Here is a 12542-nt window from a genome sequence, read left to right on the forward strand (position 1 = left end):
AAATGTGAGGGGAATTATGGACGAACAAAATAAATCTGTTTTTCTTCTGAAATGGCAGTTAAGATAACTGGTGGAAACTTCATTAAATGAGAACACAGTGGTGGCCTTGACAGTTCATCCTGACTGTGTGTAACATTTGTGTCATTTTCCTGAGCCACTTAAAATCAGCTTTGATAGTCTACAGATTGTTGTCATCAACTAGAATGATTAGATTATCAAATCGCTCCTGAAACATACATTGAGGAGGAAACAGGATAATTGCAGTTTTCCAGGTTGACTGTGAATAAGGAAAGACGTGTTTTTTCTTTATCTTCAGTTTAGCATCAGAATTATTCAGCTATATTATTGCAGCTTAAACCCATGTAGATCAAATGTAGTGGAGCATGAATATTCTGATAATATGACACTAGAGGGCGGTCTTAAGTCACTATTGATTGTACGGGAAGCATTTTAAAGAATTTCTTCTGTCCATTTAAGAGCTCGAAATAATCACAGCTGTACATTATGGTGACTGCGTTCTTGAAATTACTTCATTGTAGTGCTTGTTACATCACATTCATTGCCTTAACAAGCACTAACCTTTAATAGTAGTGATTAATTTACAATGATAAAATATCTGAAATGTACGGCTGAAGTGGTTTGTGTTTATGAGTCATGATGATCTAAGGTGGGCTGCACTGTTACCTTATTTCTTTGGGAAAATATATTTCACAAATTAGAATTTTGACAAGTAAATTATCTGGAAAATTAAAGATAAAATTCTAGCCAGGCATTATTTCAGTAGTACAGCCATTGTTACATCAAAGGTTCAGGAGCCATATAGATAAGATAAAAATAATAAAATAGCTCTTTTAAAACAAACAAATAGATAAATATATACCACCAAAGGAGGTAAGAGAAACAAATTACAATTATCTATAAAATCTTAACCAAATCCTAAGAGCGGTAAACATTTAAAAGAAGCTATAGAATGAGCGATGCAAATTGTATATTAAATAAATGATTACTGATATGCTTATAAATATTCCTTTCCATATTTATATCATTTTCTTATTTTGTTCTGTGTTGTCAAATTATTTCAAAACATTTCACTATATATTTACTCAGAATGTTTATATTCAAGGACATTACTATTATGAGAATTATAATAGGCAGGCTGATTCTGATGACATCCATCTCATTTTATTTTGGCTTAATTTTGAGCTGTAATAATTTGTGGATATCAAGTGCAATTTCCCTCAGAATACCAGAAAGTCAAAGGTATTTAAAGCAAAACTAGTCTATAGTTTTCAAAAATCAAACAATAATCTATCCTGACTCTTCAATGTAGTACTGCAGGAGTGCTGCACTGTCAGAGGTGCCAGCCTTAAGATGAAATGTTAAATCTCTTAGGTGGGCATAAAGATCCAAAAGACCAGGTTTCCTGGCCAATATTTATCCCTCAAACAACATCACTGAAGAACAGATTATCTTATTATTTATTTCACTGCTGTTTGAGGGAGCTTGCTGTACACAGATTGGCTGCCACTTTTTCCCACATTATAACAGTCATATCAGGTCAGGATCCTGATATCATCCCTCACTCTTCGGATTTCTGCAGGGCAGCATTGAAGGCAAGTAGAAAACCTCCTTGGATCTGTCGGGTAAGTTATTAAGGTAATTAAAAGGTCAGTTAAGGTCAGTTTTAACGCTTATTTCTGGATTTCTCAACAAGGGCACTTGTTTCCTGACCTTGTCACCTTCTTCAGTGAAATTGACAGGCTGGGAAGGCTTTGATTAGTTACACTGAAGAACTTTAGCTGTGGCCATTGATAGATGCTACTCAAAATCACTTCTTCTCTCTGAGAATGTTATCATTTCTTGACAGGTGTTTGCTAACTTGTTGGAAGGCGCTTCACCGTCTAGCGTTTCATTCACCTTCAGCTTCACTTGCCTGCTGCCAGCCTTCACTCTAAAGTAGGGTCGCAAAGGCTTCGGCATTTGAGAGTCAACTTTTGTGGAGCAATGAGGAACACTAACGTTCTTCTTGACCCTACAAAGATTATACACAAAACTTTACTCCCGCAATTACTGAACGGCCTCTAAGTGGTCCCTTTAAGGAGCGCTGGATAAACTGCTGAACAAGTGCCAATGGGCAGAGCACGAGTAGCACATATTCTTCCCTAAATTGCTTCAGGGTTATTGGACCCCGATTTCCAAGGGCAAATGAGGCTTCCATTTTGGTGGTTTCAAATATCCATGACAATGGAGCAGTAAGTAACACATTGGAATTTTAATTGGATTACTGATCCATTTCCACCCAGGCAATGAGATGAAAATTGGCCCCAAATAATTTCTAGTCCAAATATCTCTACCTTTCTAATAAAAAAAGCTTTGTATACAGAATTTCAACTTCATAAATATATACCACTTTCTATCTCTGCTTCACTTTCAAAGATGTAGGTTATTCATGCCCTAGAACAGCTGCATTGATTTTAATGGGAATCAGGTCTTTAGGCTGGCCTTTGGGTAGTTCCTGAGCTATTCGAATAAAGTTTCATAAGGCTAAATGTGCTGCACAAAATGACAGTATCTTTGGATACTTTTTAAAAAGATAGATGGCGAAGAGAGAAGTATTTTGTCAAGACCAACTCAATATTTTAGTGGAAGTCATTTTACAAGTAAACAGCAGCAGATTTCTATCAATGAACTTGAAGCTTTAAATTGTAGTTCTTAAACTGATGTGTGCAAAGAGGCACTCACTTCTTCCAAATGATTTTCAGCTTTATTTACGTCAAGATCAGTATCCTAATTGGTATCATACAAATCAATAGTTTATATCATAAGTTGCACAGCGATGATCCATTCAAAAGAATTTGCAACTACTTAATTGGCTCCGTGACTGTTTAGGAGATGCTGTATCCTGTATAATTAGGAAATTAAATTAAATAGCTGATGTATGGCTAATACATGATTTTACTTGTCGAGACAAGAATGTTGAGGGTCACTATTATTATAATGAAAGTTGCTTTGTATCATAATCTTTTGCCTATTTGAAATTGGTTATGTGTGCTAAGTCATTTACAGTACAATGGTTCCAATATGGACTGTTGCTAGTGTTATGACCAGGTGAGAAAGAGGTCTAGGGGTTCCTTTCAGCCTTCACCTGGTCTTACTGTAACAGGGTTTTAATTTTAAACACACTGTGTTTTGAGCTCCCCCTTGATGCATCCTTATTCACTGCTTTCCAATTATACGGCAAAGAAATGAGCACAAACAGGCTTTCTTAGGTTTAAAAAAGAAAGGTGAAATTTATTAAAACTTAAAACTCTAATTCGGCTAACACCTATGGATACATGCTGTGCCCATGCTAGCATGCATATGTGCTACACATATGCAGATAGGGACAGAAAAGAGCAGAAGAAAAATAAAGTAGGTTTGAGGCAATATCTGAAGAGTTTCTTGTTACTGTGCTTCGAGCTCACTGTAGAGTCCTTTTGCAGATAGTTCTTGATTGTAGGTAATTCTTGCTTTTCGTTGGGACCCAGTGTTCTTCTTAAACCTTGTTCATGGTAGGAGACTTTTCTCTCTTGGGTTCATGTGTCTTCAATGGAAGAGATGGGAGCAGACAGGAGAGGCTCCCCTCAATCCAAGAACCAAGAGCTTTCTGTCTTTCTGTCTTCAAACACACTATTTCTCCAATTTAAAACTCTCAGTTCAAAACTCTGCAACAGCCAGTTAGTCATGTGACTAAACTGGTCTGACCATGTCCATTCTGTGTATTGGGAGCAGGGACTGGTTCCTTTGTTCCAACACTGTCTGCTAGTATGCAAAAATGTCTTTCCGGCTAGTGGCCTGGCAATTCCTTGTAATAGGCCCTCTTTTCTTCCCAGCAACAATTTGATATTTAATGTTCATGTGGCAAAATTATGTGCCTCATTCTTGGCAGGTGGGGGCCTGCATGACACCAGCAATACTTCCCATCCTTCATAATTTTACAAGCTTACCTTTCTGAACTGTTATCAGAACATTTGTTTTATTAAAAAGTTACATGCTTAGTAACAACTTTTACTAATAAATTAAATGCAATATCTACCAGCAGATATCCCATTATGTTCACAGGATAATTACAGATGAGAAAGATCATTTGACCCACTTAAGTTTATCTATCTTGAAAGATTCTAAAGTCCTCCCTTTATAGCATCCAATTATTTCTTAAATAATTCCATGGTTGTGCCTCCAGTGCTCCACCTCAAAGTTTATTTCACATGTTGATCATTCTTCCACCATTGTAAGATTGTCTACCTCCGCACTTAATCTCAACCCTGTGGCTAAAAACTTTATCTATGTCTTTGGCACTTCCAGGCTCAACTCTTACTCAACCAATACTTTCCTGGCTGGCTTTCCATCCTCCAGCGACCATAAACTTCAGCTCATCCAAAACTCTGCTGTCCCTATCCTATCCTGTGCGAGATGATGCTCACCCATCAACCGCTGTGCTCGTTGACCGACATTGGCTCCCAGTTCATAGAACATAGAACATAGAACAGTACAGCACAGTACAGTCCCTTAGGCCCACGATGTTGTGCCGACCCTTTAACCTACTCCAAGATCAAACTACCTACATACCCTTCATTCTACTATCATCCATGTACCTATCCAAGAGTCGTTTAAATGTCCCTAATGCATCTGCTTCTGCTACCACCGCTGGCAGGTGCATTCCACGCACCCACCACTCTCTGTGTAAAGAACCTACCTCTGACATCTCCCCTAAACCTTCCTCCAATCACCTTAAAATTATGCCCCCTGGTGATAGCCCTTTCCATCCTGGGAAAGAGTCTCTGGCTATCCACCCTATCTATGCCTCTCATCATCTTGTACACCTCTATCAAGTCACCTCTCATCCTTCTTCGCTCCAATGAGAAAAGCCCTAGCTCCCTCAACCTTTCTTCATGCCCTCCAGTCCAGGCAGCATCCTGGTAAATCTCCTCTGCACCCTCTCTAAAGCTTCCACGTCCTTCCTATAATGAGGCGACCAGAACTGAACACAATATTCCAAGTGTGGTCTAACCAGGGCTTTATAGAGCTGCAGCATAACCTCGCGGCTCTTAAACTCAATCCCCCTGTTAATGAAAGCCAACACCCCATACACCTTCTTAACAACCCTATCAACTTGGGTGGCAACTTTGAGGGATCTATGGATGTGGACCCCAAGATCCCTCTGTTCCTCCACACTACCAAGAATCCTGTCTTTAAGCCTGTATTCTGCATTCAAATTTGACCTTCCAAAATGAATCACTTCACACTTTTCCAGGTTGAACTCCATCTGCCACTTCTCAGCCCAGCTCTGCATCCTGTCAATGTCCCATTGCAACCTATAACAGCCCTCCACACTATCCACAACTTCAGCAACCTTTGTGTCATCGGCAAACTTACTAAGCCAGCCTTCCATTTCCTCATCCAAGTCATTTATCAAAATCACAAAGATCAGAGGTCCCAGAACAGATCCCTGCGGAACACCACTGGTCACCGAGCTCCAGGCTGAATACTTTCCATCTACTACAACCCTCTGTCTTCTATGGGCCAGCCAATTCTGTATCCAGACAGCCAAATTTCCCTGTATCCCATGCCTCCTTACTTTCTGAATGAGCCTACCATGGGGAACCTTATCAAACGCCTTGCTAAAATCCATATACACCACATCCACTGCTCTTCCTTCATCAATGTGTTTTGTCACATCCTCAAAGAATTCAATAAGACTTGTGAGGCATGACCTGCCCCTCACAAAGCCATGCTGACTATCTCTAATCAAACTATGTTTTTCCAAATAATCATAAATCCTGTCTCTCAGAATCCTCTCCAATAATTTGCCCACCACCGACATAAGACTGACTGGTCTGTAATTCCCAGGGTTATCCCGATTCCCTTTCTTGAACAAGGGAATAACATTTGCCACTCTCCAATCTTCTGGTACTACTCCAGTGGACAGTGAGGACGCAAAGATCATCGCCAAAAATGCGGCAATCTCTTCCCTTGCTTCCCTTAATATCCTTGGGTATATCCCGTCTGGCCCCGGGGACTTATCTATCCTCATGTCTTTCAAAATTTCCAGCACATCCTCCTTCTTAACATCAACCTGTTCGAGCATATCAGCCGATTTCACGTTGTCCTCACAAACGTCCAGGTCCCTCTCACTAGTGAATACTGAAGCAAAGTATTCATTAAGGACCTCCCCGACCTCCTCCGACTCCAGGCACAAGTTCCCTCCACTATCCCTGATCGGCCATACCCTCACTCAGGCCATCCTCCTGTTCCTCACATAAGTGTAGAACGCCTTGGGATTTTCCTTAATCCTACCCGCCAAGACTTTTTCATGTCCCCTTCTTGCTCTCCTAAGTCCATTCTTCAGTTCCTTCCTGGCTACCTTGTAACTCTCCAGAGCCCTGTCTGATCCTTGCTTCCTCAACCTTAAGTAAGCTTCCTTCTTCCTCTTGACTAGCTGTTCCACATCTCTTGTCATCCAAGGTTCCTTCACCCTACCATCCCTTCCTTGCCTCATCGGGACAAACCTATCCAGCAGTCGCAGCAAGTGCTCCCTAAACAACCTCCACATTTCTGTCGTGCATTTCCCTGAGAACATCTGTTCCCAATTTAAGCTCCCCAGTTCCTGCCTAATAGCATTGTAATTCCCCCTCCCCCAATTAAATATTTTCCCATCCCGTCTGCTCCTATCCCTCTCCATGACTATAGTAAAGGTCAGGGAGTTGTGATCACTATCACCAAAATGCTCTCCCACCGAGAGATCTGCCACCTGGCCTGGTCCGTTGCCAAGCACCAAATCCAACATAGCCTCCCCTCTAGTCGGCCTATCTACATATTGAGTCAGAAAACCTTCCTGGACACACCTGACAAAAACTGCTCCATCCAAACTATTTGCACTAAGGAGGTTCCAATCAATATTAGGGAAGTTGAAGTCACCCATGGCAACAACCCTGTTACTTCTGCACCTTTCCAAAATCTGCCTCCCAATCTGTTCCTCCATGTCTCTGTTGCTATTGGGGGGTCTATAGAAAACTCCCAATAAAGTGACTGCTCCTTTCCTGTTTCCAACTTCCACCCATACTGACTCAGTAGACAAACCCTCCTCGACGACCTCCCTTTCTGCAGCTGTGATACTATACCTGATTAGCAATGCCACTCCCCCACCTCTTTTACCTCCCTCCCTATTCCTTTTGAAACATCTAAACCCCGGAACATCCAACATCCATTCCTGCCCCTGTGATATCCAAGTCTCCGTTATGGCCACAACATTGTAGCTCCAAGTACTGATCCATGCTCTAAGTTCATCACCCTTATTCCTGACACTTCTTGCGTTAAAATAGACACACTTCAACCCATCATACTGGCTGCAACTTTGCCCTGTCAACTGTCTAACCTTCCTCGCAGACTCTCTGCACTCTGTATCTGCCTGCTCAACAGCTACCCCATCCACTGATCCGTAGCTCCGGTTCCCATCCCCCTGCCAAACTAGTTTAAACCCTCCCGAAGAGCTCTAGCAAACCTCCTGCCCAGGATACTGGTGCCCCTCCAGTTCAGATGCAACCCATCCTTCTTGTACAGGTCTCACCTTCCCCAGAAGGTATCCCAATGATCCACATATCTGAAGCCCTCCCTCCTACACCAGCTCTGTATCCACGTGTTCAGCTGCACTCGCTCTCTGTTTCTAGCCTCACTCGCACGTGGCACCAGTATCAATCCTGAGATTACTACTCTGCTCGTCCTGCCTTTTAGCTTCCAACCTAACTCCCTATATTCGCTTTTCAGATCCTTATCCCTTTTCCTAGCTATGTCATTGGTACCGATGTGTACCACAGCTTCTGGCTGCTCCCCCTGCCCCTTAAGAATCCTGTAGACTCGATCCGAGACATCCCTGACCCTGGCACCCGGGAGGCAACATACCATCCGGGAGTCTCGTTCGCGACCACAGAATCTCCTGTCTGTTCCTCTAACCATTGAATCTCCTCTCACTATCGCTCTCCTATTCTCCCCCCTTCCCTTCTGAGCCGCAGAGCCAGGCTCAGTGCCAGAGACCTGGCCACTGTGGCTTTCCCCTGGTAGGTCGTCCCCCCCAACCGTATCCAAAACGGTGTCCTTATTATTGAAGGGAACGGCCAAAGGGGATCCCTGCACTGTGCGCCTAATCCCTTTCCCTCCTCTGACGGTCACCCAGCTACCTTTATCCTGTAACTTAGGTGTCACTACTTCCCTATACCTGCTCTCTATCACCCCCTCAGCCTCCTGAATGATCCGAAGTTCATCCAGCTCCAGCTCCAGTTCCCTAACGCGGTCTGTGAGGAGCTGGAGTTGGGTGCACTTCTCACAGGTGAAGTCAGCAGGGACACAAGTGGTGACCCTTACCTCCCACATCCTGCAAGAGGAGCATGCAACTGCCCTAGCTTCCATCCCCTCTGCTCTAAATTGACAACAGAGACATTTGAGTTCCTCAAATGTTATATGCTAATCCTTGTGTTTAAATCCTTTGTGCTCTCACCCCTTCCTCCAGCCCTACAAATCTCCCACCATGCCCCCCATCCACCCCCAGAACTCTCCATTCCTCTGAGTTATGCCACTTGTGCATCTCTCCACCCACCCACCCATGTTGGAAAAGGTTATAAGAGACAGGATTTATAATAATCTTGAAAAGAATAAGTTTATTAGCGATAGTCAGCACGGTTTTGTGACGGGTAGGTCGTGCCTCACAAACCTTATTGAGTTTTTCGAGAAGGTGACCAAACAGGTGGATGAGGGTAAAGCAGTGGATGTGGTGTATATGGATTTCAGTAAGGCGTTTGATAAGGTTCCCCATGGTAGGCTATTGCAGAAAATACGGAAGTATGGGGTTGAAGGTGATTTAGAGCTTTGGATCAGAAATTGGCTAGCTGAAAGAAGACAGAGGGTGGTGGTTGATGGCAAATGTTCATCCTGGAGTTTAGTTACTAGTGGTGTAGCGCAAGGATCTGTTTTGGGGCCACTGCTGTTTGTCATTTTTATAAATGACCTGGAAGAGGGTGTAGAAGGGTGGGTTAGTAAATTTGCGGATGACACTAAGGTCAGTGGAGTTGTGGATAGTGCCGAAGGATGTTGTAGGTTACAGAGGGACATAGATAGGCTGCAGAGCTGGGCTGAGAGATGGTAAATGGAGTTTAATGTGGAAAAGTGCGAGGTGATTCACTTTGGAAGGAGTAACAGGAATGCAGAGTACTGGGCTAATGGGAAGATTCTTGGTAGTGAGATCTTGGTGTCCAGGTGCATAAATCCCTGAAGGTTGCTACCCAGGTTAATAGGGCTGTTAAGAAGGCATATGGTGTGTTAGCTTTTATTAGTAGGGGGATCGAGTTTCGGAGCCACGAGGTCATGCTGCAGCTGTAAAAAAGTCTGGTGAGACCGCACCTGGAGTATTGCGTGCAGTTCTGCTCACCGCATTATAGGAAGGATGTGGAAGCTATGGAAAGGGTGCAGAGGAGATTCACTAGGATGTTGCCTGGTTTGGAGGGAAGGTCTTGCGAGGAAAGGCTGAGGGACTTGAGGTTGTTTTTGTTGGAGAGAAGGAGGAGGAGAGGTGACCTAATAGAGACATATAAGATAATTAGAGGGTTAGATAGGGTGGATAGTGAGAGTCTTTTTCCTCGGATGGTGATGGCAAACACGAGGGGACATAGCTTTAAGTTGAGGGGTGAGAGATATAGGACAGATGTGAGAGGTAGTTTCTTTACTCAGAGAGTAGTAAGGGCGTGGAACGCCCTGCCTGCAACAGTAGTAGACTCGCCAACTTTAAGGGCATTTAAATGGTCATTGGATAGACATATGGATGAAAATGAAATAGTGTAGGTCAGATGGTTTCACAGGTCGGTGCAACATCGAGGGCCGAAGGGCCTGTACTGCGCTGTAATGTTCTAATTCTAATTCTAATTCTAATCTGTCCATCATCAGTGAATGTGATTTTAATGGCCTTTGTCCCAAGTTTTATCACGATTTATTTTATCAGTAACAGTTTACTCTGATGGATGAATGAATTTCAGTGCCACTGGCTCAGCTGACAGTCCAGCAGAATTCTTTTTGTGATTGAACATAGCTATGTTTTGTCACCGACTGCACAGCCCACAGACAGTGCAGTGTTCTGGCTTGGGTTCTGCCCTTTTTTTGTATCAGTGGTGGCAAGGGTGGATTACCTTATGTAGGTACTTCTGTAATAATCTTAGAAGACTTTCTTTCCTTGTTTGGAGTTCATAGATTTTGTGCAGATAAAACATGTGTGGTTACTATAATATGCTTATCGCTCAGTTGTGGATTATTTATCGGCTCTTAATCTGTGGCTGATTTACAGTGCACCATGTGAATGGTCATATTTGGGATTGGATGGCTAAATCCTTTTAATAGTCTGGGGATAGCTCTATGACTTACCCCATATTTCTTTCTACACACTGACTCAAACAGGCTGATGCCCTGGTGATGATGTCCTTGTTTGTGAAAACTGCTTCACTATTCTAGGATCATCCTGAAATGCAAATGTAACTCCCAGCTTCTTTTTTCTGCTGCAAGCTGTCTTCTTAGACCCCTCTCCCTTGTCTCCTGCACCATCACCTCTAAAAACAAGTGTGAGGAGTTCATGGACTTCTTTGTCACTAAGATTGAGACATCCGAACTGCTGATTCTGCCACTTCCCGCCCTTCCCCTAGCCTACCGGGCCAAGCTTCCTCAAAGCTCCCCCCTGCCCTAGTCCTGAACATTTATCTGCTAACCACCAAACTTCCCTTCCTGGCTCCCATATAGCTGATATTGTTAACAGTTCTCTCTCCTTAGGTACTGTCCACCTCTCCTTCAATTCTTCCATTGTCACCCGTCTCCTCAAAAAAACAACCTTTGACCCCTCCATCCTTGCAAACTATCGCCCCATCTCCAACCTCCCTTTCCTCTCCAAAGTCCTTGAACATGTTGTCACCTCCCAAATTCATGCCCATCTTTCCTGGAATTTCATGTTTGAATACCTCCAATCAGGTTTCCGTCCTTGCCACAGTACTAAAATGACTCTTATCAAAGTCACAAATGACTGTAACAAATATAAACTATCCCTCCTCGTCCTTCTCAACCTGTCTGCAGCTTTTGACATAGTAGAATCATACCATTATCCTCCACTACCTCTCCATCATCGTCCAACTGGGTGGGACTGCTCTCACCTGGTTTCATTTTTATCTATTTAATTGTAGCCACAGAATCACCTGCAATGGTTTCTCTTCTCATTCCTGTACAGTTAGCTCTGGTGTTCCCCAAGGATCTAACCTTGGACCCATCCTATTTCTCAACCACATGTTGCTCCTCAATGACATCGTCACAATATCAGTTTTCACATGTACACTGATGACACCCAGCTCTACTTCACCACCGCCTCTCTCGATCCCCCCACTATCTCTAAATTATCAGGCTGCTTATCTGACATGTAGTACTGGATGAGCATACATTTCATCCAATCAAATATTGAGAAGACCAAAGCCATTGTCTTCAGTTCCCACTACTAATTCTGTTCCCTACCCACTGACTCCATCCCTCTCTCTGGCACAGTCTGAAACAGACTGTTAGCAATCTTGGTGTCATATTTGACCACGAGATGAACTTTTGACAACATATCCGTGATATCATAAGACCCCATATTTCCACCTCAGTCACCTGCCCAACTTCGCTCCTGCCTCAGCTCATCTGCTGCTGAAACTTTCATCCATGCCTTTGTTTCCTCCAGACTTGACTATTCCAATGCATTCCTGGCTGGTGTCTCACATTCTACCCTCAATAAACTTGATGTCATCCAAAACTCTTACCCATGTCCTAACTCACACTAAGTCCCATTCACCCATCACCCCTATACTTACTGACCTATATCGGTTCCCAATTAAGCAGCACCTCAATGTTAAAATTCTCATCCTTGTTTTCAATTTCCTCTAAAACTTCACTTCTCCCTATCTCTATAATCTCTTCCAGCTCCACAACTCTCTGAGATAACTGCACTCCTCGAATTCTGGTCTCTTGAGCATCCCTGATTTTAATTAATCCACCATTGATGGCTGTGCCCTCAGCTGCCGAGGCCCTAGACTCTGGAATGCTCTCCCTGAACCTCTCTGCCTCTCTACCTCAATTTCCTCCTTTAAGACGCTCCTTAAAACCTACTTCTTTGACCAAGCTATTGATCATCTCCTTATGTAGCTCACTGACATATTTTATTCTATGATGCCACTGTGAAGTGCCTTGGGGCATTTTATTGCATTCTTTCTTTTCTTTTCTTTCTTTTGGGCCTCCTTATCTCGAGAGACAATGGATACGCGCCTGGAGGTGGTCAGTGGTTTGTGAAGCATTGCATTAAAGGCTCTATATAAATACAAGTTGTCACTATTGGCATATCGGGGACAACCCATTTTTCTTTGGAAATTTATGTCCGGGACCTACTGCTCTCTTCGGACCTTGACTGGTTTTGACAACAGCTCAACCTTCAGATGCTGTCCCCTGTGCTTGCTTCT

Source organism: Heterodontus francisci, chromosome 4 (assembly GCF_036365525.1).
Source record: "Heterodontus francisci isolate sHetFra1 chromosome 4, sHetFra1.hap1, whole genome shotgun sequence".
NCBI lineage: Eukaryota > Metazoa > Chordata > Chondrichthyes > Heterodontiformes > Heterodontidae > Heterodontus > Heterodontus francisci.